Source organism: Lampris incognitus, chromosome 13, assembly GCF_029633865.1.
Source record: "Lampris incognitus isolate fLamInc1 chromosome 13, fLamInc1.hap2, whole genome shotgun sequence".
Lineage (NCBI taxonomy): Eukaryota > Metazoa > Chordata > Actinopteri > Lampriformes > Lampridae > Lampris > Lampris incognitus.
In genome coordinates, this window is record NC_079223.1 from 29,728,451 (window position 1) to 29,755,634 (window position 27,184).

Consider the following 27,184-nt stretch of genomic DNA (forward strand, 5'->3'; position numbering starts at 1 on the left):
GGAAAAATAGCTACCACCTCCAAAAAAAATTAGGATCATAAGTGCATTTTTGCAAAAATGCATATATTTTGCATAATGCCAAAACATTTCTAAGTCCCAGAAAAATTGTTATATACAGTGCATCCGGAAAGTATTCACACCCCTTCACTTTCCCCACATTTTGTTATGTTACAGCCTTATTCCAAAATGGATTAAATTCCTTTTTTTTCATCAATCTACATACAATACCCCATAATGACAAAGCGAAAAAGGTTTTGTAGAATTTTTTGCAAATTTATTAAAATTAATTAAACTGAAATATTGCATGTACATAAGTATTCACACCCTTTACTCAGTACTTGGTTGAGGCACCCTTGGCAGCGATTACAGCCTCAAGTCTTCTTGGGTATGAAGCTATAAGCTTGGCACACCTATATTTGGGGTATTTCTCCCATTCTTCTCTGCAGATCCTCTCGAGCTCTGTAAGGTTAGATGAGGAGCATTGCTGCACAGCTATTTTCAGGTCTTTCCAGAGATGTTCAATGGGGTTCAAGTCTGGGCTCTGGCTGGGCCACTCAAAGACATTCACAGACTTGTCCCGAAGCCACTCCTTCGTTGTCTTGGCTGTGTGCTTAGGGTCGTTGTCGTGTTGAAAGGTAAACCTTCGCCCCAGTCTGAGGTCCTGAGCGCTCTGGAGCAGGTTTTCATCAAGGATCTCTCTGTACTTTGCTCCATTCATCTTTCCCTCGATCCTGACTAGTCTCCCAGTTCCTGCCGCTGAAGAACATCCCCACAGCATGATGCTGCCACCACCATGCTTCACTGTAGGTATGGTATTAGCAAGGTGATGAGAGGTGCCTGGTTTCCTCCAGACGTGACGTCTGGCATTCAGGCCAAAGAGTTCAATCTTGGTTTCATCAGACCAGAGAGTCTTGTTTCTCATGGTCTGAGAGTCCTTTAGGTGCTTTCTGGCAAACTCCAAGCGGGCTGTCATGTGCCTTTTACTGAGCAGAGGCTTCCGTCTGGCCACCCTACCATAAAGGCCTGATTGGCAGAGTGCTGCAGAGATGGTTGTCCTTCTGGAAGGTTCTCCCATCTCCACAGAGGAATGCTGGAGCTCTGTCAGAGTGACCATCGGGTTCTTGGTCACCTCCCTGACCAAGGCCCTTCTCCCCCAATTGCTCAGTTTGGCTGGGCGGCCAGCTCTAGGAAGAGTCCTGGTGGATCCAAACTTCTTCCATTTACGAATGATGGAGACCACTGTGCTCTTCGGGACCTTCAAAGCTGTAGACATTTTTTTGTACCCTTCCAAGATCTGTGCCTCGATACAATCCTGTCTCGGAGGTCCACAGACAATTCCTTTGACTTCATGGCTTGGTTTCTGCTCTGACATGCACTGTCAACAGTGGGACCTTATATAGACAGGTGTGTGCCTTTCCAAATCATGTCCAATCAATTGAATTTACTACAGGTGGACTCCAATCAAGATGTAGAACCATCTCAATGATGATCGGTGGAGACAGGATGAATCTGAGCTCAATTTTGAGTGTCATAGCAAAGGGTGTGAATACTTACGTACATGCAATATTTTAGATTTTTATTTTTAATAAATTTTCAAAAATTTCTACAAAACCTTTTTCGCTTTGTCATTATGGGATATTGTATGTAGATTGATGAAAAATAAAAGGAATTTAATCCATTTTGGAATAAGGCTGTAACATAATAAAATGTGGGGAAAGTGAAGGGGTGTGAATACTTTCCGGATGCACTGTAGGTGAAAAAATCAAAGATGCTCAGAATCATCTGAAATGCCGAGAAAAGTGGTTTTTAGCCATTTTTAGAAAAATGCATATTTTGCATATTTATGCATATTTATGTATAATTTTAATTTTCTGGGATTTTTCCCTTACTCTCTGAGACAATACCTACCACCTCCAAAAAGAATTAGGATCATAAGTGCTTTAGTTTTCGGTCCCGCTATCTACACTAACTAACACACACACACACACACACACACACTAACACCACACACACACACACATTCCGAAAATATATGCGCAGATATACACTCACCGGCCACTTTATTAGGCACACCTGTCCAACTGCTCGTTAACGCAAATTTCTAATCAGCCAATCACATGGCAGCAACTCAATGCATTTAGGCATGTAGACATGGTCAAGACGATCTGCTGCAGTTCAAACCGAGCATCAGAATGGGGAAGAAAGGTGATTTAAGTGACTTTGAACGTGGCATGGTTGTTGGTGCCAGACGGGCTGGTCTGAGTATTTCAGAAACTGCTGATCTACTGGGATTTTCACGCACAACCATCTCTAGGGTTTACAGAGAATGGTCCGAAAAAGAGAAAATATCCAGTGAGCGGCAGTTCTGTGGGCGAAAATGCCTTGTTGATGCCAGAGGTCAGAGGAGAATGGCCAGACTGGTTCGAGCTGACAGAAAGGCAACAGTAACTCAAATAACCACTCATTACAACCGAGGTATGCAGAAGAGCATCTCTGAACGCACAACACGTCGAACCTTGAGGCAGATGGGCTACAGCAGCAGAAGACCACACCGGGTGCCACTCCTGTCAGCTAAGAACAGGAAACTGAGGCTACAATTCGCACAGGCTCACCAAAATTGGACAATAGAAGATTGGAAAAACGTTGCCTGGTCTGATGAGTCTCAATTTCTGCTGCGACATTCAGATGGTAGGGTCAGAATTTGGCGTCAACAACATGAAAGCATAGATCCATCCTGCCTTGTATCAACGGTTCAGGCTGGTGGTGGTGGTGGTGTAATGGTGTGGGGGATATTTTCTTGGCACACTTTGGGCCCCTTAGTACCAATTGAGCATCGTGTCAACGCCACAGCCTACCTGAGTATTGTTGCTGACCATGTCCATCCCTTTATGACCACAGTGTTCCCATCTTCTGATGGCTACTTCCAGCAGGATAACGCGCCATGTCATAAAGCTCGAATCATCTCAGACTGGTTTCTTGAACATGACAATGAGTTCACTGTACTCAAATGGCCTCCACAGTCACCAGATCTCAATCCAATAGAGCACCTTTGGGATGTGGTGGACCGGGAGATTCGCATCATGGATGTGCAGCCGACAAATCTGCAGCAACTGCGTGATGCTATCATGTCAATATGGACCAAACTCTCTGAGGAATGTTTCCAGTACCTTGTTGAATCTATGCCACGAAGGATTAAGGCAGTTCTGAAGGCAAAAGGGGGTCCAACCCGGTACTAGCAAGGTGGACCTAATAAAGTGGCCAGTGAGTGTATATGCACACACATACATACATACATACATATTTAGAATACATTTTCAAAGGGAAGGAATATGTGAAACATTTTTTTCATATTGTTGCTTATTCTTCGGTGTGACTTATAATTCCATGCCATTATCTTATTCTGTGTTGACCATCTGCCAATTGCTGATAATTTGAAAACAGTTCATAGTTACTTAAAAGATTATATGATTACTTTTAATCAGAAGCAGGGTCAGCACCAGGGCATATAAGTTTCACTGTGGGGGGCTTTTCAGTAGACCTCACCTTGCTATTACTATTATCATTATGTTGCATTAACAAGATATAGGCTGACAGAAAAATGCAAATGTACACACTATAACTGCACGTTGACGCATACACCTGCACAAATGCACTCATAAACTAACAATGCATAAAATAAATCAATTGTAGAAAATGATTTTTTTTCATGTATTTTATTTTTACCAAGTTACAGACTGCAGTCTAATCTGACCCTTTGAAAGAGAATTTCTGTCCACATGCTTTTCAATTTTGGTGTGAGCTTGCATGCCCACTAAACAGGAACACAGTTCCAAAACTAACACCCACACTGATAAGGAAGGAAGTATTCTACAAGTATTCTCATCAAACTTGACAGTATTTGTGATCTGCATACTGCCATTTCGAAACAAAGTGGGCTGAATACAGACACTTCATTTCTGTTTTCTGGATAAATTACGCTGTTACAACCCGACCCCATTTTACAATGAGATTAAGCACCTAATTACTGTACAGACTACTATGTTTGACTTCCTTATTCCTCTGTATATAAGAGCCTCTTTATTTAATTTGTGTTTTTTTATAAGATAAATCACAACCCAGACGTTTTAAGAAGCAACTTCCTTGTCTGTGTTCATGAATACAAACACAGACAAGGAGAAATCATGAAAGGTCATGGTAGGCCATCTCGGGGAGGCCCCAGAGTGAAGACGGAGTTTCCTTCTGCTCTGTGAATGTGGCCTCCCACACTTATCAGTGTTTGACTGTGTCCGCAGTTGTCTGTGGTCCATGTCTCAGTAGGAAGGACAGTCATCACAACCAATGAGCTGCTTCCAAACAAACTGGGGGGAAGTTTGGCCACAGACCAAACTAAACTGTAAAACAATTAGCTAATCATCCATCCTAGAAGGGTTCACTAAAGGCCATGTTCTGATTTTATTCATCTCCCAGCAAGTAGGCGTGACCTCTGAATAACATGCGTTATCTGATACTAGTAGCAAGCCAAGCCAGCCATTCAATCATTAGCACTGAAACTGACTGCGCACTCCCCATTTTCTTGTAAAATCAGTTTGGTGTGCATTGAAAGGAGGACCAAATAAGGTCTGGAGAATAGAAGAGGTACAAGGCTGGGGGGCCAATCTTAGAAAAGCCAGGTATGGAGAGAGTATTGCTAGTGTGGGCCTGGACTCGAAAAATAAATAAAAAGCAAAAGGGATAACATGTGAGGGACAAGGCAAACAGGGAACAATACAGCCTTTCAGATGGTGTGAGTCTGCCTCAGGTTTCTCCATTGGCAGACTCACACATCCTAGGCTGATAACACCCTTTGCTAACACCCCCCCATTCTCTGTCTTCATTTTCCCCTTTATTTTCTTTTACTCCTTCTCACACTCTTTCTATTCACATTTACTTTTTCCTTATAACCAAAGCCTATTTTCTCTATTTATCTTTTTTTCCCTCATAATTTTACCACTTCATGGCTTACTTTCTTTGTATTTTTCCATACCACTGTCCTAATTCTCTAAGCTTGTCTTCCCCCTTTCTTCATTTTCCACATATCTCCCCTTTCTTTTCTTCTCTTTTCTTCATCAGCCCATGTCGATCAATTTTCTTCATGTCATTTCCAACTTTTCAATAAATCATTAGTTTCCACATTCGTCACTCGTGACCTATACTTTACCCTGTGTCCCATTGCCCTTTCCTCATGCAACCCAAAAAGGAATGTGCGTGTGACCGCTGTTGAATATTACCACACCCAGGATGTCTTTTATCATTCATCTGTTTGATTGCCCTTTGACCTCCATCATGTGATCGTTGCAAAGGATTCACTCAAGATAAAAATATTTAGCATTTATACCTTTGGTAACCATGGAGGTTCATTTGATCTTTTAGCTCGTCAAAGAAAACAAACAAATTAACCTGCATTTAAGATCTCGGCCCCTATTTTAGCAAACTTTTAAATATATTTTGCTGTTTGCACATGGATTGGACTTTGGGAACACTGCTGAACGAATGTTAAATACAACCCTGGTTGCCACTAATTAACTCTTTTTGTTAGATCAGACATTCAAGGTCAGACAAAGGCTTAAGATCAGAGGACTGCCCCCCAAAGGACAAAAGTCACCACTTGTTTCAATCTCTCTTATCTTTCTTTTCATCTTTGCAGTTCTTATTGGTGAGTACTTATAGTTATAGAGTTACAATTCTCTGCATTGCCAGTTTGAAACCAAAATTCAATTTAAAATAAATAAATAAATAAATAAATAAATAAATAAATAAATACAGCTGCAAGCGGCGAGTCCAGGGTTCAAGCCAACAAAGACTGTTAGAAATTGAAACCTTCAACAGCTTAATTTAAAATATCTACCGTGCTTGGTGATGCTTCGACAAACTGTCATTTATTTATGGCCAAATTTGCACCAAGCCCACGAACGCATTTGGAACTGGTGGTGCCCCCTATTGACCGATTTCAAAATAGTTTTACACAGTGGTTTAACATTGTTACGAAACATCCTGCCTTTTTTGTAATGATTAGACAAACAATTTGTGATTTATAGTCTGTTTTGTTCTACCACACCGATTTTTAATTATTTATTTTTGCATTTTTAGCGCCCCTAGTGGCTAATTTGAATAAAACTTTCAGGATACGTTTCAGGTACTTACGTGGACATCCTACAAGTTTTGTGATGACTGGCCCAACGGTTGTTGACTTTGGTCTATTTATGTGTTGAGCCACGGCCTTTTGAAGTTTACTTAATATCTTGGAAAATAATTAAGATATCAACAAGCCTTATATAAATTTTGATGAGCTTGGTCCAATAATGATCCAAAGAAAATTTGGTGGTGATTGGAACTATGGTTTAGGAGGAGAGGTCAAAAATGTGTTTTTCAAAACATTCAAAATGACAGAAAATCTATTCAGGCGGACTTTTGTAGTTCTTGAGGCAAATTTGTAGAGTGAGGACAGATGGATGTCTGTACCAAATTTTGTGTAAATCAGATTTACAGCATAGGAGTTATGACTTATCAAATGAAAAAAAATTGAACTTTAACTATAGCGACCCCATCAGGCCGATTAGGGTCATATTTCTTGGGCAGCACTAACACACAACTTGCAATCCATGGGGAAAATCTCATGTCTCTATCATTTATCATATCATGGATTTCTGAAGAAGAAAATAATTTGACATAAAAAGATGGCTGTAAAACATAATGAGGATTAGGTGCACTCTCACTTACTGGGTATAAGCACAAATAGGCATAGCTTCATGAACGCAGAACAACATCAAAAAACACACTCTGGAACATAGAATGTGTTTAAGAACTAATAAATGTTGTGTAAGCTATTTTTTTGCATCAGTTAAAGTTTTATTAAATTCAGGACAAAAACAGAGAAGATGCACTTAGCAACATTATACTGCCCCAACTAGCGACCAAACAACCACGACAGAGTTGACAGCTTTTGGCTGGTATTTTCAAAATGTCTGAAACTGCTTTGAATGATGCTATATCATTAATTTGAAATGTTTCTTTCCATTGTAATTTGGGTCTCATGTACCATCCAATTCAGCTTGTCACTCCACATTTAAAATATACAAAGATAGAGATGGCATTCTTTTGGCACTGTAAAGAGTTAACCAAAGATAATGCAGATGACTTGGTACTATAATTCACTGTCGCTGTATGTAAATTCCCCGAGTTTCTCTGCTTCCCTCTATTGTCCAGCCAGTCTGCTGTCCTTCTCTAACTTCCTGTCCATCATATTAACACTAATCAGAGACTCTCTTCCTCAACAACCTGGAACCAGTGACCATCAAATAAAGAACTTGGTGAGAAGGCAGTTCCCTGCACTGTGTTGGTTCCTTACGTGGAGGTATAGCATGGTATTACATCAGTCATTTTCATCACCTTAAAAGGCGAGTAAACTCCATTTGACATTTGGGGTCTTGCAGGTTTAAACTCCACCACAATGCTGGCTGTACCTGCCTCATCTTTCTCCTCTTGCTGGTGTATCACATTTCTGTTCTGCACTGCTGCAAAGGAACCTCCTGTTTCGCTCCTTCTCTAAGTTTCTCTTTATCTCGCATTATTCTTTAGCCAAATCACCTGATCACACCTCTCTATATTTGTAGTCTTTTTCTTCTTCCACTTCTTTCCTGTTACACCTTATCCTCTGTTGTCATCTATATCTCTTTTCTCCAACCCACCTCCCGTCTATCCTGATCTACCCTTTTGGTTTTTGTATTGATGAATCTTGCTGCGGCAAGGCTGTTGCAGTTGACATCAGCACAGCGCAGGCCTTGGTATTACATAATCCTAACAAAATATACTGATATATTCATAATAAACGATAAGAAGGGGAACTACCAGCCCCCACCTTTCCACTTCACTCACTCTTTCCCATAGATAATTACACCTTCCAACCATCTGCAACAGTGCAACACCAAACAAACAAATGCACTTCTGGGAGATGAGTAGGGCAAAGGTGGAATTGTGGGTAATCTTGCTGAACAACATGTTGACAAGCCCACTGCTTCCAGACTACTAATTAAACATCTACATTCAGACACTCAACACCTACATTCCCACAGCCTGAAGCCTTCAGCAGACAAACTCTGGAAGGGGTCCATTGCATTTTTCATATGAGTACTATGGAGCTCTTACAATCTGTCCCCATCTCCACCTGGCATTTAAACACATCTTGGGTCATTACATGGCAACATGATCACCCTTGTTGGCATAAAAACCCAGGTGCAAAAGTCCCTCGCAAGACACAATGGGATTGGATTGTAATCTGATTGCTTCTCAAACCACTTATGGAGTGGTGTTCTGAAATACATTTGTGGCAGCATTCATCATCTCTCTACCACGCTCAAAACATTTCTTCCCCAGCAATGTCAGCCAAAGAACACATTAGCATGCAGCAACTTCATCAGCCTGGGGTCGGCAGCATCTTGAAGGAGGGACTTTTTTTTTGACTGAGTGGATAAGAACTGGCAGAGTACAAACAGATTTCTATCAAACTACCAAAGATGCATTTCTGATAGTAGTAGTAAATGAAATGATGCCTAAGCATTTCTTTGCCAGCAATGCCTGCCACGCTGTATCGTTGTGCATTTAACAAATAAATAGAACTTGAATTTGAACTTGCAATGTAGATGAATTGTGAAATAGGATGTGGCAGAAATGGGAGCGTGAACACAGGAAATCACAATTAAGTTTTAAATCTATATTTTAGGCATTAAGTTGACACTTTTCCTGCAGGGATTCAAAGCAGGGGAGTAGGAGGGGGTTCAGTGTCTACACTCAAGGACACACCAGCAGGACACTGGTCACTAAGCTAAGGGAATCTAATCAATGCCTTTTTATAGCACACAGCCTGTACTGGAAGAAAACTGACCAGAATATAAAAAGCATATTAAAAAACCAGCTCTGGAAATTCAGACAAATGTCAAACGTCACATTTACAGTTTCTTAAATGTATCTCTTGAGGCCCAACATCCTCTCTCAAACCTTGGTAGGCATTGCAGTCCGCAATAAGTGCCTTCTGCAATGGCATATTATTTTGTTTGGTTAAACCTTTTCCCTTTGGAGATTAAGTGCCTCTACAGGGGAGATGTGGCAAAAAGGGCTAAGCCTACATCAAAACAACACACTAATGTACAAAGACATTAGTGTGTTGTTTTGATGTAGGCTTAGCACTTTTTGCCGCATCTCAGGGGAGATGCGGCAAAAAGTGTGGCAAAAAAGACCAGAAAAAAAAAGAAGTAAAACTCATCTATTACCAAATAATCATGCACAATGATGATGGCCACCAGCAGAGTAGTGGAATGATGGGCCAGGTCTACGGATCGAAACAAAAATCTGCAAAATGTAAACATCCATACGTAGTGAAGCAAAGAGATTTATTTGGTATGCGTGGCTTGGAAAGACTTGCGGAAATGCAGGTGAGCATAGCTCCAAAACCTAAACATCATTCCAATATGTGTTTGCACAGGTTGTACCAACCATTATCAGTTGAGTAGAGATGGATGATCACATAGCAAGCATGGCATGCACTCACAATGTGGTTTAACACATCCTGTACCCTCCCATATTCATCTTGAATTAAAGCATTTACCAAAACTACAGTGGGGATTTTCTGTGCTGTGCTTTGTGTCTTTGTTTATATTCCCCATTTCTCTTCTGAGATTTCTTAGGCCATTCATTCCTTTTACATTTTGGCTTTGTAAATGCTGCTCTCTAGGGAAAATGCGAGCTCTACATGAAAGTATGTAGGTAAAACACCTATTTGCATGTTGACATCCATGCAACACCCACGCTCACAAATGCACAGGTATTTGAGCATAAATATCCCTTTATTAGTTCTTGGCTAAACATAGCAATAACTTACCAAGTCTGTCCTAAAAATCTGTTTTAAACTCACCGAGCTCCCCAAGAAACCAGTTCTTTCAGTCCGTATCACTAACATATGCCATATGATGGACAGTTTGAGATACTTAAAATGTTTGGCAGTACCACAAGTGCATAAAATTTTAGCATGTATGGCTACAGAGGGCAAACGGACCCCTAACCTTTGCAGGGTTTGTGCCATGCTCTATCCATTGAGCTACACAGGAAACAGAACACCTAACCATTGCCAGTAGTAGACTATACACAACAAGCTTTGTAAATCCATTATTAGTAAAACTGTACCACAGTTTTACTAATAATTGATACCACAGGTCAATTACTAGCAACAACAGCGGGCCAGATGGATTGTGACTATCTGTTGTATCACTGAGGACAGTGTAAAAGACAGGATATCTGTGGGACATTGATTAGATCCGGCAGCAATCTTTTGGACAATGCACGGCTCTGTTTGACCACTGTGTGCTGTGCTTGATAAAAGGGTATTTGTGGTGAGGCATTTCATCTGTGTGGGGGACAGGGGTTAGGCAGAAGATTAAAAATTAGAGTTAAATGTTCAGGAGCGAGTGTCTATATGTGTCCAAGTGTGTCATCAAATTTCAATTTTCAAAGACCTCCAGGACTTGACTGGTTACATTCAAGGCTTTGAAAAACATCTAAAATTCAAAATCCTAGATTCAAGCACTACACTGGTTGATAGTTGACATGTTTTTGTTTGAGATGTACACACCACTCAAACCATGTCATCAAGACATCTGCTAAAATGTAGTGCCACCTGTTTCATCACAAGAAGTACGGTAAAAGTGAGTGCCAACACATCACATTTGGCTAAACACAGCTACCATTTCAAGCACTCTTAGGGTCATAAATTCAAAAACCATATATCCACAAGTAGGTTTTCATTCTGGCAGTTAGATGTGTGTGTGCAACATTTTCCATAACTTCTACCGCTGCAATCCATTAATTGTGTGTGTGTGTGTGTGTGTATACACACACACACAGAGGCCTTACCTGTGAAGGGTGAGTGGGCCTCCTCAGGTTGTGTCCTTTTTTCGATGTCTCCACTCAACTCCTTTACCCCATGCTGAGCTCCGCCCCTTTTTGAACAGCAGCCAATAGAGATTGGGGATGTGAGGAGGAGGGAAAATCAGCGGGGGAAGTGAACCTACAGAGAGAGAGAGAGCGAGAGCGAGAGCGAGAGCGAGAGCGAGAGAGAGAGCGAGAGAGAGAGAGAGAGAGAGAGAGAGAGAGAGAGAGAGAGAGAGAGAGAGAGAGAGAGAGAGAAAATGGAGTCAACAAGTCAGAGCAGCCAGATGGAGAAAAAAAATTAAAACTAGGTAAACTGTAACCATGGCAATGACAATACTTAGTCCCTCTCATTCAAGAAGTAAAGAGCTACCACCTCCCTTGCTAGAGGGCACGCAGATTAGGAACAGACACAATGGGAGGGGAAAAAAAAACACAAACAGAGAGGGAGAACCTGAGAGAAGGACTGGAAGTAAAAATCAACAAAAACAAAAGCCCTTATGAATGTCAACAAAAGAGAGCAAACAGGAAGGCTCAAGAGAGAAAGGGGCTGGGAGGAAAGATGCAGGAAAAGAAAAAAAAAGGAATGAATGTACAACACACAGCGTGAGACCAATCCTGTGTTTAGATTGTTGAAAATACATTCTTTCCACTGAATTACAGCTCGGATCAATTTATTTGCAAAGTATTATAAATGTGGAGGAATATGTATTGGTGACAATGAGGCAGACACATATTGACAAGTCGTATGGTGACATGAGTACGCAATGACACACGTGGTACAAGGACAACAGGATCGCACATTCAGTACAAGGGACCAGTTCAGGACGTACAATAGACAGTGGACCACATACATCACTGATATAGACAAAAAAAGCATTATAGTCAACACACTCTTACAAACATCTGAGGGAAAACAAATAAAACATTGCATTTTAATGAGTTAACGCCAAGAGGCTGCTAGATATCCTTTCCTTTACAGAAATTAAGAGGTTATACAAATATTTGCTTTGAGTGATCCGAACAAGCTTACTTTGGAGATTTGCAGCAGCCTGTTTTAGATTTCTCTCAGCTTTCGTCTTCATTCTCGGTTTTGGTTTAAGCTCATTCTTAATCATTTGAGGCATGTTGCTGCATGTGTGGCTGCCACATTCGAGATTTGCCGTTTTAGAGAGCTGAGAGATCACAGTGAACGACCATAAACTTCTCTGCTGCTTTCTGTTAAGAAGTACAGAGGAGTACCGCTCCTTTTTAGAGTGTTATTAGTTCATGTTTTTGACCCTGAGCCTGTCACCGTAATGCAACAGTGATCTCAGGACGGAGATACACGCACAGGGGTGGAGCTAAACTGGAAAATGCACGAGTACATTAAAAAGTAACTTCCCCTCTTTTATATGGGGAAGTTAGTTTGTCCCATCTGGGACATGTGGTTTTAGATTGCCAGTAAACCAAACTAAACAATTGTTTTGTATCTCTCTTTGCCCGTCAAAATGGAGTTGTCAACTTTTCTTCTTGAGATTTCATATTTGTCTTTCCCTGCTATCAGCAGACTGTCACACATTAAAAAGTAAAAACTTTGCAATGCCATCAGGTCAAAAGAGATATTGCTTGCACTGCTAACACATTAGCTCTGTGCAGAACATGTCCTGAGGATGTGTAGTTTGTTAAAAAAAATATTCAAGAGCTACGATGAAGCTACTGAAGATCAGCAAGACGATGGTTTAACAGCCTATTTTCAACCTCTATTTGATGAAAAAACTGAACCCCCTCGCAAAAATACAGGTAACAAGCAGGGGTGTCGTTCCACTAGGAAGGGAGTACCTCTCCCTGATTATTGCACATCAAGAATTATGGTGTAAATGAAACCTGTACCGGAGAGCTAGCTTCTCTCAAACATCCAACAGCAGACAGGAAGAGAGGAGGCAAATGCTTTACGAAGACAGAACCCCCTGAAATAATTGTGCTAGTTTCAGTGGAGCACTTTAACGTCACGTTGGTTAAATGTAATTTCAGAGGCCTTTCCACACCGCGGAGAGCTATTTTCTGGGGTTGGAGATGAGGGCAGGTGGGGGTGGGGGGCTGGTGCAGAAAGTTATCTTAACTCACAGAAATTGGGTGGTGTTAATGATTAACAGTCCAGTTTTGCTGGGTAAACACAAGGGGTCAACAGACAACAGGGGCACATCACCTCTCCCTGTGTGGGGTTAATGTGCGACGGACAGCGAATTGCTCAGGATTACCTCACAGTGACATATTGTTGTCTACGTCTATATCTGTATGTCTCACCCACCTCTCTGAGTCACACTCTCGCTCTCTAATAAACACACACATGCATGCACGCACATGCATCCACACACATACACCTCAAGCAGACTTTAGCATGAGTGAGTCTGTTAAAACAATGGAATATATATATATTACTACTTTATTAATCCCCGTGGGGCAATTCTTTCTCTGCATTTAACCCATCCTAGCTATGTAGCTCGGAGCAGTGGGCAGCCGCCATGCAGCGGCTGGGGGACCAACTACAGTTCGACTTGGATATGGATTCTGTATTAATTCAGTGACTAATCTCAATTAATCCAAATTGAACCTTGGCACAATGACGACTTTATTTCAGTCAGCTTTTTTCCCATTTAGAATGAAAACCACCTTTCACACTTGATACTTTGTGTGTACTAATAATAAATACATGCGGTTTCCTGCTATCTCCCGATCATTTTGGGGTTACAACTAGAAAATGAGAAAAATATTACATTCCTGTACACATAGAGGGTTACTCTTTTTGGTTAGGTGTTAACATGACTGGTTATTCTGATGCTCTACCATGGTGAACTTGACCATCACAGTATGGGCACCACTTCTCCAAAATCAGAGTCATACAGCTGGGGCAGTAATAAGAAAAATAAATCCTCCATACGGTCAACCAAGTATCCCAATATTAGGATCAAGCATTGCAGATTAAACTAGAAGCAAAACAAGGTGTTCATCCTGCATATTACATGCCTTAATTTGTGGGTGTTGATTTTAAAGTTTGGCCTGTTTTGTAGCTGAGTAAGTTGTTTTGGTGGTCAGCTGAAATGATTCGCTGGTCCCCCAAGCATTTTTTCAAGAAAGCAAACTTGAGTACCTGAGAGAGGCCCCCAACACTGGACACATTTAAAAGCAGGTTAAAAACCTTACTTTTTAAAACAGCCTACGGCTAACTTTTTGGTGTGTGCGTGTGCGTGTGTGTGTGTGTGTGTGTGTGTGTGTGTGTGTGTGTGTGTGTGTGTGTGTGTGTGTGTGTGTGTGTGTTTTGTATATTTTGATATTTGTATATTCTGCACTAACAACTGTTGATAAGCATTTTTATTTTCTGTATTTGCACTTTTATGACTGAGTTGCAATTGTATTGTCCTTTTATGTAAAGCATATTGTGTTGCCCTATGTATGAAATGTGCTATATAAATAAAGTTTGACTTGACTTGACACTTGTCAATATGTATTTTAGAGTGTTGGCTCAACTTGATATTGGTTAAATTATTTCTAATTTCCTTCAATGGTGTCTGTGCACAAAAGACTTGGAACACTTGTTTCTCTGTTCAGATTACACAAAACTACACAGCAAAAATCAACCATAACAATACACATATGAGAAATTAAAGAAATAGACACCACAGTTGTCTTTTCTTACCTAATGGGTCAGATATATAGACCTTTGGTGCTCAGGTGCAATCACCGAGCCCTTTTGAACCACTCGGCTGTACGTGCATTACTAGCCTTTATTCGGTGTCTACTGAGGACGTACGTATTATTGTTGTGGTTCTCGGTAAGGATCACACACTCACTGGTCAGAGTACAGTGGTGCATAATTTAAGTGTTTCTCTGAGCCTTTTGGAACTTATTGGAAGGTCTTTCAGATCAAGACTGCAGACCAAACACGGTAAAAGTAACGTGAAGGTGTCTGAGTGTGTATGTGTATGGGTGGGTGGTCAAAGTAGACAGCAAGAATGCATGGGTCCTATCAGTCTCTGTCACTTGGCCACATCAACTCTTGGGAGCGTCAAAATTCCAGCAACTTCCGCTCCAAAAAAAAGAAAGATAAGCTTTAAGAATAGTGAGTGCAGAGTGATAGCAGGATGGCCAATAAACGAGAGATAATCAGAAGCGGCAAATACACATAATCTGTTGTAAGTGTAGTCAGATCAAAATGTCTGACGTATGTCACAAATAAAGCCGTCTGTCCAGGAAAAGTGTGTTCACTTGAAATGTACAAACAGGCCTATTAAACGAATGCATAAAGCTAGCTAGCACTGAAAAAGTATTAATTTTGCTGAACAAACTTCAAAGTCACCCATTTGCTTTTGCAAGGTCACCCAACAAACATGCTATTGTTTCACGCAGTTTCACCCTCCATCAGAGAAGCTCCAACACTCACTCTTAAATACTTTCCTGTAATTGTCTACTTATTCTGTTGTCCGATGGGGCAAGCGCCACCCATCTGGCACCAAGGGTAGGATAAAACAAAAACGCACTGTTTTGGAGTACAGTTTAAGCCAGTTCTGGTAAACATGAAACACTCTGGTGGTGAAAGGGGAGGGCTGGAGCAATAGAGATGTGGTTTGAAGACACAGTGCCAATAATAACCCTCGGCGAGACATGAAAAGAGGTGCAGTCTGAACTGGTGCCTGCATACTATGTATCTAATGCTGAATAGTAATGTTCCACGGTTCTTGTAGTACCAATTCTGATGGTCAGGTGCAAAACTGCACGAATCCAGCACATCTCTGGTATTCTTGGTGCCATCAGTTAGAAACTACTAATAATTAAAATTTAACCCCTAAATAAACCCAAACATTTGTCTCAATTTTTGTCCTTACAGAGTTCAAAGACACATATTCTTGAATTTATTTAGACTAAATGATTCTATTTCATTTGGCACAGGGATCTTGAAAAAGAAGTCACCTACCTAATTGCTAAGCAGTTGTTCCTTATCCAATATCTATAGTTAGCGGTTTCAGTGAAAATATTTTGTCATCCAAGGACTTAAGTTATGCATTGGCCTTTAAAAAGGAAAATGAAAACATAATTTGCTTTGATTTTAAGCTGTTAATCATTTTGTGAAAGTAGCTCCCTTTAAACAATGAATAACTGATCTTGGAGTACAACTCTTAACTACTGTTTCCTCACAAAAGATTTAGTTGTACAATTAATGTAAAAATCTTACTACAAACCAAGTCACTGGTTGTGAAAACCCATTTCTGGGTGGAGCAGGGTCTGTGTATTATCAGTGGAGCTTGGCAGTGTCCAATATCAGCAAAGCGCTTCACTGCGCTTATGTATATATTGGTTGAGTCTGCCTTCACACACACACGTGTACACACAAAGCCCATTTTGCAATCGGAGTACAGATAGAAAGACCTGCGGTTTGGTTTTCTCTGTTCAAATAAACTTAAACAGAACGCTGTTTGCCCCCATCCCCCCCTCGCTATCTTCCTCTCTTGCAACCTCCCTCTCTCTCTCAAAATGAGAGGTAGCTAAAATAGAATGGAATTCTTTATTATCATGAAACACCGGTCTTTCAGGCCACTCATGTCGAAGGTCTCCTCTCTCCATTGCCTGTCCCATTCACTCACACTCACTTGCAATCCAGAATGACAGAAGCATGTTAGCATGTGTTGTGGTACGGATGATTTATCATAGAGTTAATGACTGCCGGCGTTCCTGCCCACGGTCATTTAGTGACACTGACCAGACCAAAGATCACAGCGAGTGTGAATAATGGTGTGACCTGGTATGCTTAAAGACCTTATATCATGAATTGTGTAATTAATGGTAATGGGTAGAAATTCAGGGCTTAGTCATAGTGCTCTGATAACATTTCTGTGACCATAGCTTAGTCATATGATAGAGAATGGTACAGAAAAATTAAGATATAAGGACACAAAAATGACAAACATTTGCAAGAGGAGACATGTCAAAGCTGATCTACAAGCGCAGTATCACACCAAGGTGTGCCAAGACACTACAATGAAGCAAAAACATTCCACCGAAACAACATTTGAATGATAGTTATGAGCAAATGATAATAGAATATATCATAACCATATAAGTACAATGCCAAAGTACAGTGTCATATGAAAATCTTAGAAAATATAAGCCAGGAAAGAGGTTAAGATAGGTTGTAAGACAGAGAGAAGTGGTGTGTTTATAGGTCTTGCTTTGAAGGTGTACAATGAGGTAGCATTTGTAATGGAATTGGGGGGGGGGGGGGGTTTCCAAAGGAGTAATCCACAGAAGGCTCTGCACATGACTATGTGATGACTAGGTATCCGGAGTCAAATGAACAAAGAGTATGGGCTGGAATGCTCAAGAGGACAGAGCTTCACATGAGGCTCTCCCACAGAGGACTGTGGGTGGTTATTCCCACTAACAATCAATCCGGACTTTAATACTGGTTCTGGGCTTATAGGTCCTATATTTTTTCAGTTTTCAGTCATTTTATATATTTACCAGTCATGTTATATAGGTTTGCCTTAAAAAAAATAAATATAATTTTCCAATTACCCAGCGCCTCCTTTTTTCTGTGGGTCTGATACATTTTTTTCCCATACCTTTGTGGAAAAAAATTCACTGCCCTGATTGGAAGCCTGGCTGGTTAGTGACAGGAAACAGTCCCAACCAGTTTTCTCGCAAACATACAATCAGCATTGCATCATCAGCATTACTAATCCTCTGGTGTCTGTACTTATCCTCTCGCATGATGGCTTGTAAACATTGTAAACATTAAACCCATATGTCAGACTGCCTCTTCTTGTTTGGCAATAAATAAAAGTTCAATTCGGGGTTTTGAAGTTTGATTGCCGAAGAAAAAAAAAAGAAGCATTTTTTTAAGCATCTTGTATTTTTCAACTTTTAAAAAAAATCAATTTAACTATTTTATCCTCTTTCAAAACATACAGATGGCCGCTTTGCCAATGCTTCCCTATGTAAACTCAAATGTTTTCCCTCACAGGAATTTCATCCACCACTTTCAGCTCCCCTTATGCAAAGATGTGTTTGCTGACTGACAGCCAGAAATGGCATATTTGATGTGGCCAGCTTTACTGGCTTTACCGGGGCCCTCGTGTGATGCACAGCATGAGACTACTTCTAACTGGCTTGTTTAGTCTAATGGTGTTTTTTTCCTAATACAAGACCAGCACAATGGGACGCATCACTGACATCACGATTTCCCAGAATTGTAAAATCATATCATACTGCTCAAGCAATGCCAAGACTAGACGAACCCCAATTTCAAAAACATATGACATTTACAAGGAAGGGCCCATCCAACAGCCACTAGGACTTCTGACTACCCCACTATCAACCGTGTCTGCTATAAATATGCATTCAAAAGAAATCCCCCATGAGTGTCTGTTGCACAGCAGACAGGATAACGCAATGCCCCAAAGCAAGACACAGAACAGCCACATGATAGAAGCCAGCCCTGGCCCCCGGCATAGTCACACATCCACCCTTTCGTTTATTCAACTATTTTAGAACAAGTGTACAAATGAAAAAACACTGGCCAGAAAGAACCTACACATAGTCAAACAAGATGAGTTGTGTGAAAAGGTTGTAGTATACAATGTTAGAGATCTGGTCTTGCAGTAGTACACAGATTCTGAACTGTAAACAGTCAAGAGTGCTACACATCCCTAGGGATGAAAGACAGGAAGATGGAGCGGGGGCAGGGGCAGGGTGCGAGAGGAAGATTGGAGACGCCTGTGGAACCATCGTTTAACCCTTTATTAGCAGATTACCTCATTTAAAAAGGAAATTTGCTGAATTCTTGGTCAATAAGCTATCTGATGGAATTATACTGATGCATCAGGAGGATCGATCATGGTTTCACCTTTGTTCATCCTGGGCTTATTGCCTCTGAAACAATGCGCGTTAATGCTCTATGTGAAATGAATGAGAAATGCCAGCCTGGTATAATCTCTAAGAGCAATAGCATACTAACCTCTGACAATACAGGACACAGATGAAATTGCGACCAACCTTTTGTGCAACAGTGACATATAAACATTTGCCAAATACCTTCTTCACATCTTTGGGAAGCTAAACTGAAGCTCTTTGCCAATCGTATTGTGGAATGCAATTGCGCGGATTTATACATTATCAGATCAATAATCTTATAATTATACTTTCCGCTTCTGGTGTGCGAGGATGGCAGCGCGAATTCACGTTTGCGGTGGTCTCACCCAGTACTGTCCATACAGTGTCTTTGTCCACATCTGCGTCTAAGTTGGTTCTCATTTGATGGCTGGGAGAGCTGGCGCTGGATCAGCTGGGAGAGCTTGGTCTGTTGCGTCCTGTGGGCCCAGGGACCACAGCCCTGCCTGGAGCTGTGCCCGAAGAGGTAACCCCGAGGGCGGTCTGACAGGATGCGGAAGCGGGGCAGGCTAAACTAACTGCTAGCCCATGCAGACCGGCAGTTCCGATAACACCGAGGGCGGTCTGGCGGCGGCCTCACCTAGCCTTGACTGTGTTTTTAGTGTCGTCATGTGGAGTGCAGGGAAGTGGGTTGAAAGTGTTTGGCTGGGAGAGCTGGTATTGGGTCGGCTGAGGGAGCCTGGTCTGCTGTGTGCTGTGGGCCCAAGGACCACGGCCTTGACCGGAGCTGCGCCCGAAGAGGAAACACCGAGGTCAGTCTGACAGGAAGTGGGGCAGGCTGAGCTAACTGCTAGCCCATGCAGATGTTTCATTTCATTCCATATACCTAAGTGCATGAAATGAAATGACAACGTGTTTCTGATTCTGATATAAGATGGGAAAACAAGTCAAGCTGTAGCACTGACACTATTAGGAGTAACAGGTCAGATGATTAGATGGCAGTTTGAAAATGTCACTGCAGATGCAATCTCTGGGGCCATATTCATGAATCATTCTGAGGCTAAAAGTAGTTCCCAACTGTCCGATTTAGGAGAATATCCTCAAAATAATGGCTGTCAGCCAAAATTATAAAACTCCTACATTTTTTGGCTAAGTGTAATTCATGATGCATTTTAACATTAAAACTAGCTCCTAAATCTACAAAACATTAGGGGTAGTCAAGAGGACTCCTAAGTTATTAAGACCAAATCATAACAGTCCCAGAAATGGCTGTCGCTATTAAAAGCTGCTGCTGTTATATTGGGTGGTGATCCCAGATCTAAATTTGCCTTTAATTATTTCTTCCCTTTCACAGACAGGTTGTGCGTCCAATTTGGTTTTAATTTATGTTAGAATGGGGATACGTCGGGCTTGTTCCCATCAGCCATTATCAGTCTACATTTCTTTTTGGACCCCCCCCCCAATTGTACTTGGCCAATTACCCCACTCTTCCAAGCCGTCCCGGTCACTGCTCCACCCCCTCTGCCGATTTGGAGAGGGCCGCAAGCTACCATGTGCTTCCCCCAATTCATGTGGAGTCGCCAGGTGCTTCTTTTCACCTGACAGTGACGAGTTTTGCCAGGGGGACGTAGAGCACGGGAGGATCACTCAGATGCCCTATCATTCTACATTTTTATGGAAAAGGCTGAATTTTAAAGCCCATGGCTTATCTGATTATTTCAGTAGTTGCCAGACGTGTAAGAGGCTGCATTGATTACCCCCCCCAAAAAAAGCCTATTAACTTGATAAAGTAAGAAGTATATTTGTGGTATCATGTATGTAATCAGCTTATTTAAAAAAACTAAAAAAAAACTTGTATTTTCTTTAAAAATAAATTTTGACTATAGCAACATGATTCAGGTCACATTGGAACCCCTTCCAAACTATTTCAGGAACCCACCCAATCCAAACTTTGGAGAGTTTTGCTATGAAGAATTCGCCAACACAGACCGGTCCCCTATCAGCCAGTCACTGTGGGCACAGTAAATGAGTGTGCTCATGAAACATGACATCTCCATGGTAACGGGGCCAATCCCACCCTTTTCTCTTAGCTTAAATTTTCACTCAATTCCTTAGTAAAACTTTGTCTAGCTAGTGGGCGTCCGGGTAGTGCGGCAGTCTAGTCCATTGCCTGCCAGCACTGAGATCGCCTGTTCGAATCCCAGTGTTACCTCTAGCTTAGTCAGGCGTCCCTACAGACACAATTGGCCGTGTCTGCGGGTGGGAAGCTGGATGTGGGTATGTGTCCTGGTCACTGCACTAGCGCCTCCTCTGGTCGGTCAACGCACCTGTTCGGGGGGGGGGGGGGGAGAACTGGTCCCCTGCAGCCACCCTACGACGGCCCATTTCGGGTACGGGACACTGGAGATAAGCACTTTGTGGTGGAGGTTGGCAGCAGGCTGGAGCGGGTTTCTGTGGACCGCCTCAAGCCTGCTCACCTGGACTTAGACCGCCCTGTTGGTCTTGCCATGCCCCCACGGCGGGGGCGCCCCCCGGCTCTGCCCCCCCCCCCCCCCGGCGAGCCGCCCCCTGCTTCTCCAGCCCCTCCCTTTCCCTGGTCCAGCTGTGAGGACTCTGCTGCTTTGCCTGCGGTTAACCAGCCCCCAGCTCCTGTTCAGCGGAGCCGTTGGGGCAGAGAGATCCCCCCCCCCCCTCGCCACACTGACTTTTCGTATTAAGGCGAATTCTGGGGGGACGTGTGTAGTGGTTATGGGGCTACATAATTCCCCTTATTGAGCTAGTAGGAACGTTAGTTTACAGCTGCTGTTTCCTCGGTTCGGGTTTACAGTGACACACTTCCGCTGTGCTGGTTTTTTGTTGTTGTTGTAATGGTGGAAGGAATAAATGGTGCACGTTGTGTAGCCGAAAGAGAAAGTTGTCACGACTCCTGCTTGAGCTCCTCTACAGTATCATGAATTTGCTCCTGATTCAACTCCATTGATTTGTTATAATCCTGGCCGCATAACTATTTATGTTATACCATTTCTGGTTATTTTTTACTCACGTGATCGATAACCGATATACAGACCCACACTCCCCCATAAGCATGTGCATTTTTTAATCTTCTGCTTGTCTGCGTGTGCCCTGATACTATGTTCATATGTCAAGTCCCTGCATTTAAAATCATTCATATCTTGTTGCCTACGGGAAACCTTTCATGCCCCTCAGTGCGATACTTCCCAGTCTTCAAAAAAAAAAAGAAAAAAAAAGCCAGGGTTTGGAATTACTGTCACCCAGGAGCCACATGCTGATTAATTTTGGCTGTAGATTGTGAGTTGTCCTACTTTCCTCCTTGGGGCAGTCAAAATTTTTTCTCTCTAGTATGTTAAGGACTTTCAAATTAATGTTTATATTCCTATTAACTACAATTTTGTTTTAGCTACACATGTTTGAGAAAATCATTGTTGTTAGGGTTTCCACTCTTGTTTGGGATATAGCAGTAATGATTCAAAGATGCATCCTAAGATGCACTACGATACATCATCAGTGATGTTTCCTGAGGTCCCCAAGTGTTCCAGGTCTTTCAACATCATACACCCTCATCCAGGCAGCCCAGCCAGGGTTGATCAGGTCCTGGCTGGTGTCCCAGCAGCATTGGCCCACAGATCACTCCTCCTGATCCAAAGCCATCTGGAGGCACTCTTTATAGCCTCCAAGGTAGACTTGATGACGTTTTGCAGCCCCAGTGAAGTAGAGTGTAGACCAGGGTGGCTAACTCTGTGCCATGGAGAGCCATGTGTATGCACGTTTTCATTCCAGCCGGACTCCACACCAGGTGATTTCACAACCACAGAAGAAGAACATATCAGTGAAATCACCTAGTGTGGAGTTGGAATGAAACCTGCATACACATGGCTCTCCATGGCACATGGTTAGCCACTGCTGGTGTAGACTTTGCACAATGAACAGCCAGCAAAGCCTCTATACCCAACTTCAATAGGCTCAAAATGCACCTTCCAGCCTCTCCTCTGGCACTGATCCACCAGCTCCTGGTACTTAGACTGCTTCTGCTCATTTGTGTGTTCATCCGGTCCTCCCAGGGAACTGTCAGCTCTATAAGGAGCACCTGGTTTGAACAGGCTGATGATAGCACCACTTCTGTCTTCAACAAAGTTGTCATAACGTGGTCCAGGAACCTGAGCTGCCCCCCTCAAGTTGACTCGCAGCTCCCAGTCTGACGCAGAGGTGATGAGACCAGCTGCTGATCTGGGCTATGACTGAGGCTGCTCACCCGCCCTGACAAAGGCAATGTTCCTCTGTCCACGGGCTTGCTTGTTGTTGGCCATGGCTATAGAGATGGCCTCTGCGACTGTCTTCAACACCTGGTTGTGTCGCCAGCCGTATCGGCCCTCCCCCTGGGCTGTTGGGCAGCTGCTGAGGATGTGCTCGAGTGAACCTTTTCCAGGGCACAGAGGACATGATGGAGAATAAATCTTTCCCCAGAGATGGAGATTTGCTGGGCTAGGTAGATCATACATGGCTTGTACCATTAACTTGATCTGCTGTGGTTCTGCCTGCAAGATATCTGTCCAGCATAGTGTCCTCTCTAGCGCACTCTCCCACCTTGTCCATGCTCCCTGCTCTCGCATGCCCGCCATTCTTCTCATTTCCTGCTCAACACCTGCCCACACCCCCTCCAGGATGGTGTCTGTCCTTGCCATGGGCCTTATCATACTGAGGTTGTGAGGTGGCTCCCAGCCCTGCCCGTCCAGTTGCCACCATGCAAAGTTGAAACCTCTCATCATAGTCATTCTTGGATGTCACAGTAAAATTCTGTTCTCTTATTATACTGAACCATATGTTAACTGAATAATGACAAAGTTCAGTTTTCTTTATTTTATCCAAGAACACCATCGAGGCTCTCTCATGATGCCCTGGGGTTTCCTAGGCCCTCGCTTTGGGAAACACTGGTACTAGTAGTAAGGCTGGGCTGAGTGAGGGAAAGGGAGAAAATATGTCTCTGCATTGGCATAGTGCTCCAATTTCAAAGTGAGAACTCAGACCTGATACTACATGTTATTCAATGCATTAGGAAAACAAAATTTTTATGAGGAAAGTCTCTGAGGACAGCTTTACTTTTTGGAGCATTATAGTTTGCTTTTCAAAATTTACTCACTAGGGTGGAATGCCTAGCCCCTTGGCTAATGACAGCAAGTAGGCCTACTCTGCTGGTACAGCATATTTGCTGATATAGAAAATAAATACAGCAAGTCACATAATACATGCAAAACACTTCTTTCTGAACACAGCACATCCTTAGCGCACAATCAGCTGGCACAGAGATAAACACTTACATTCTAGATACCAAAATTGTTAAACTTTTGCAAAAAATTCAGCTAATATGTGAGGACTTGTAGCTAATGACATTAACTAAACAATCTACCATTACTAATTTCCAATTTGCGTGAAGGATAACACACATATCAGATCAGAAGGAGGGACCCATTTTACTACTGAGAAATGAATCATCTTCTGAATGTAAAGAATCTTGTCTGTTTTTGGGGAATCATTTAGCTCAGAGACTAATGATTCATCTACTCAATGCCTGCACACTGCAAACAATGATGTAACACCTAAGGGATGCACACTCTCTTGACTTTTTTGGGCAAGATTTGTGCCTTGGCAAAAAGGAAATGCGCTGAAAAGTGTGGGCACATTTCACTAAACTGGATGACAACTGAGCAAAATGAAATCATGACTTGTGAGACCATCCTGTAAACCCACTGTCATTGGCTCATGCAGGCAACAGCCAATGCCTGTGCAACAACCATGTCTTGATAAGGGCGGTAAAGTAAGACAGAACCCTCTGAAACACACACACACCCAAGTGACTATACTCATTCCCTAACCTTAACCATTAACGCTACATGTTTACCTTAACCCTTAGCTAACTCTGAATCTAACCTTAACCCTACACCCAAGTTCTAATCCTAAAACAGTGCCTTTAAGTAACGAGGACCAGCCAACATGTGCTGATTTTGCAAAAAATGTCCTCACTTATGGTTAAAAAAAAATCAAATCAGTCTTCATAAATATAGCTGAACAGGGACCCACATGCACACACAACTTCCTTTCCCACTGTAACGCCACCAAACATGACTCATAACCAAGTTTGAAAGGCTCTCAAAATCAAGAACAGGGAGGTTTTGAAGAGTCTAACTTACCCCTGGGTGGGCCATTAAACTCACAGTTATCACCAGGATCACTTGTCTGATGTGGGAGGATGTATATGCTGTCAAATATGAGCGCATGAACTATCTTTAGTTTGAGTTGAAACCATCAGATTCGGCTTTAGTTTAAGGAATCGAAAGAAAATTGATACCTCATATCCCATACTAAAGGAGCAACAAGATTTTATAGCACGAGGGTAGTATCAACATAATGATGAATTACCTAACATCCTGTTTCCTAAACCAAGCACACACACACACGAACATGAAATGAGTAGCGTTCTCAATATGGCTTCTCCTAACAAATTTAATGCTAAATCTAAAGTGACTTACAACCCTTCCACATCTGGCAAGTGATCCAGGATATAGATTAACATCTCCAAGATGTGAGTCACGAGTACCACTGAAATGGGCAAAGGCTGGATTTAAAAAACAACACATAAATGAGGACAGTTGGATTCCATGATTATACATCTACCATTTGGAAAATGTTTGATTAGTGGGCCTACAGTCTGACGAAATTAATCCTGAGAAAACTCGCCGTTTAATGACGCTGCACTTAATTGGCAGGGTAGATAGATGTTTTGAGTACTCTAGCAAAGAAAACGTAGCGTGTTATTTGAGATAAGTTATCAATCTGTCTTATTTTAACAAACACATAGTCAGGCCAGAATGGGCTGCTCTTAAAGAATGATTGGCAGCGCATGATGAAAAAAGCATATGCCTTGTGGGTAAATACTGTGTCATTGATTGACCAAATGCAGCACTTTAACTCCATCCTCGATATGACAGAATGACCCACTTCGGATGTTGCTTCATTACTCGACAACCGACTATGTAAGGTTGTGGAAATAAACAGCTCCACAGTTTGCTGGGTACGATGTATGAGTAAGTCTTAAGTGAGACAGTGGGAACGAGCTGAAAGGAGAGTCATACCTTGAGGTTTTGTTTTTTGTTTTTTTTTGGCCAACAGGAAGGCAGCCGATAACCAACCAATTCCCTAAAACATCTACAGTCGTTACATACATACGTGTACACATGATCACAGCAAATAAGTGTATTGATCAACCCTCCCAACAAGCTTCTTAACACCAAAGACCGCACAGCCTGGTTCACTCGCGACAGTTAAACAGGCCACTCACTCAGGAGGCTACAGAGCGACTGGCTTCGAGAGACAGCTCAACCTAACAACACGAGAGACTCGCAACCAAATTTACACAATCGCTGGTCGCAGGTTTCAGATACGAAAACACGTCTGCGCAACGAGTGGACAACTTCGCTCATATGATTTTCAATTTTGGCGTACTGCCCTCTTCCAGGCGTCGCCAAGGAAGAAAGGGAAAGTGTTCTGGGGCGTGCGAAGCAAAGGTAAATGAAGAAAGAGGACGCGAAAAGGCGGACAAAGCACCGACTGGTATCTCCTGCTTCACCGCTTACTGGCATCGGTTTAACCCCCCCCCCCGAAAAACTTGTAGTTAACCACACGTCTGAAAAGTGTGCCTATCTATATGCCTTTAAGTGGTGCGTGGATAGATATTTGAGATGTTGATATCCAAGACTTACCTTACCGTTAAAAATAGCTTTCTTTCCCAGAAGTTACACGGTTCCGAGAGAGGTATGAATGTATTAGCTGGCGCCTCTCAGTCCCCGCGCCGTCTTAAGAAAAACTCCACCGTCTTTTGCTTACTGCCACCGGTGTTAAAACAAAAAACAAACAAAGCCAAATAAAGCGGTCTCTCCCCTTCCGAACAGAAGTAAAAGTCAAAACTTGCTCCCTGTCTTGGCCTACGTCTGAATACATTCACCCGTCCGCCTCGGAGACTACAGCAGTGTCCTCACGTTAGCAAAGCGGAGTTTCTTTGGTAACCTCCTGGTTGACGGAGCGAGCTCCCCCCGCGCAATCAGCACTCAGAGAACTGGGCGAGGCACTACCGCGACCTCCGCAGCCCGTCAGCAGAATCACTTCAGCTATCTGTCTCTCTGTGTATCTCTTCAGTCCGTCTCCGTCTGTTTTCTTTTTCGGTCTGTCTCATATTCTGTCTGTCCGTCCGTCCGTGTTTCTCTTCAGTCTGTCCCCGTGTATTTTCTTTTTCGGTCTGTCTCATATTCTGTCGGTCTGTCCGTCCGTGTTTCTCTTCAGTCTGTCTGTCTGTCTCTTA

At 42.4% G+C, this 27,184-nt stretch overlaps 1 protein-coding gene across 2 annotated transcripts in view; it reads right to left on the minus strand.

Annotated features, from left to right (window-relative positions):
• Positions 1 to 26,870, minus strand: part of b3gnt2b (UDP-GlcNAc:betaGal beta-1,3-N-acetylglucosaminyltransferase 2b) — a 40,273-nt gene extending 13,403 nt beyond the window's left edge. The window contains exons 1-2 of one of the 2 annotated variants that reach the window (XM_056292054.1): positions 26,594 to 26,870; positions 10,939 to 11,092 (exon numbers count right to left, since the gene is read on the minus strand). The gene's annotated coding sequence lies outside the window, so the exon portion shown is untranslated. Of the gene's footprint in view, positions 1 to 10,938; positions 11,093 to 26,588 lie in introns of both variants that reach the window. The other variant, XM_056292055.1, reaches the window with a different exon arrangement.
• Between the last annotated feature and the right edge of the window lie 314 nt (positions 26,871 to 27,184).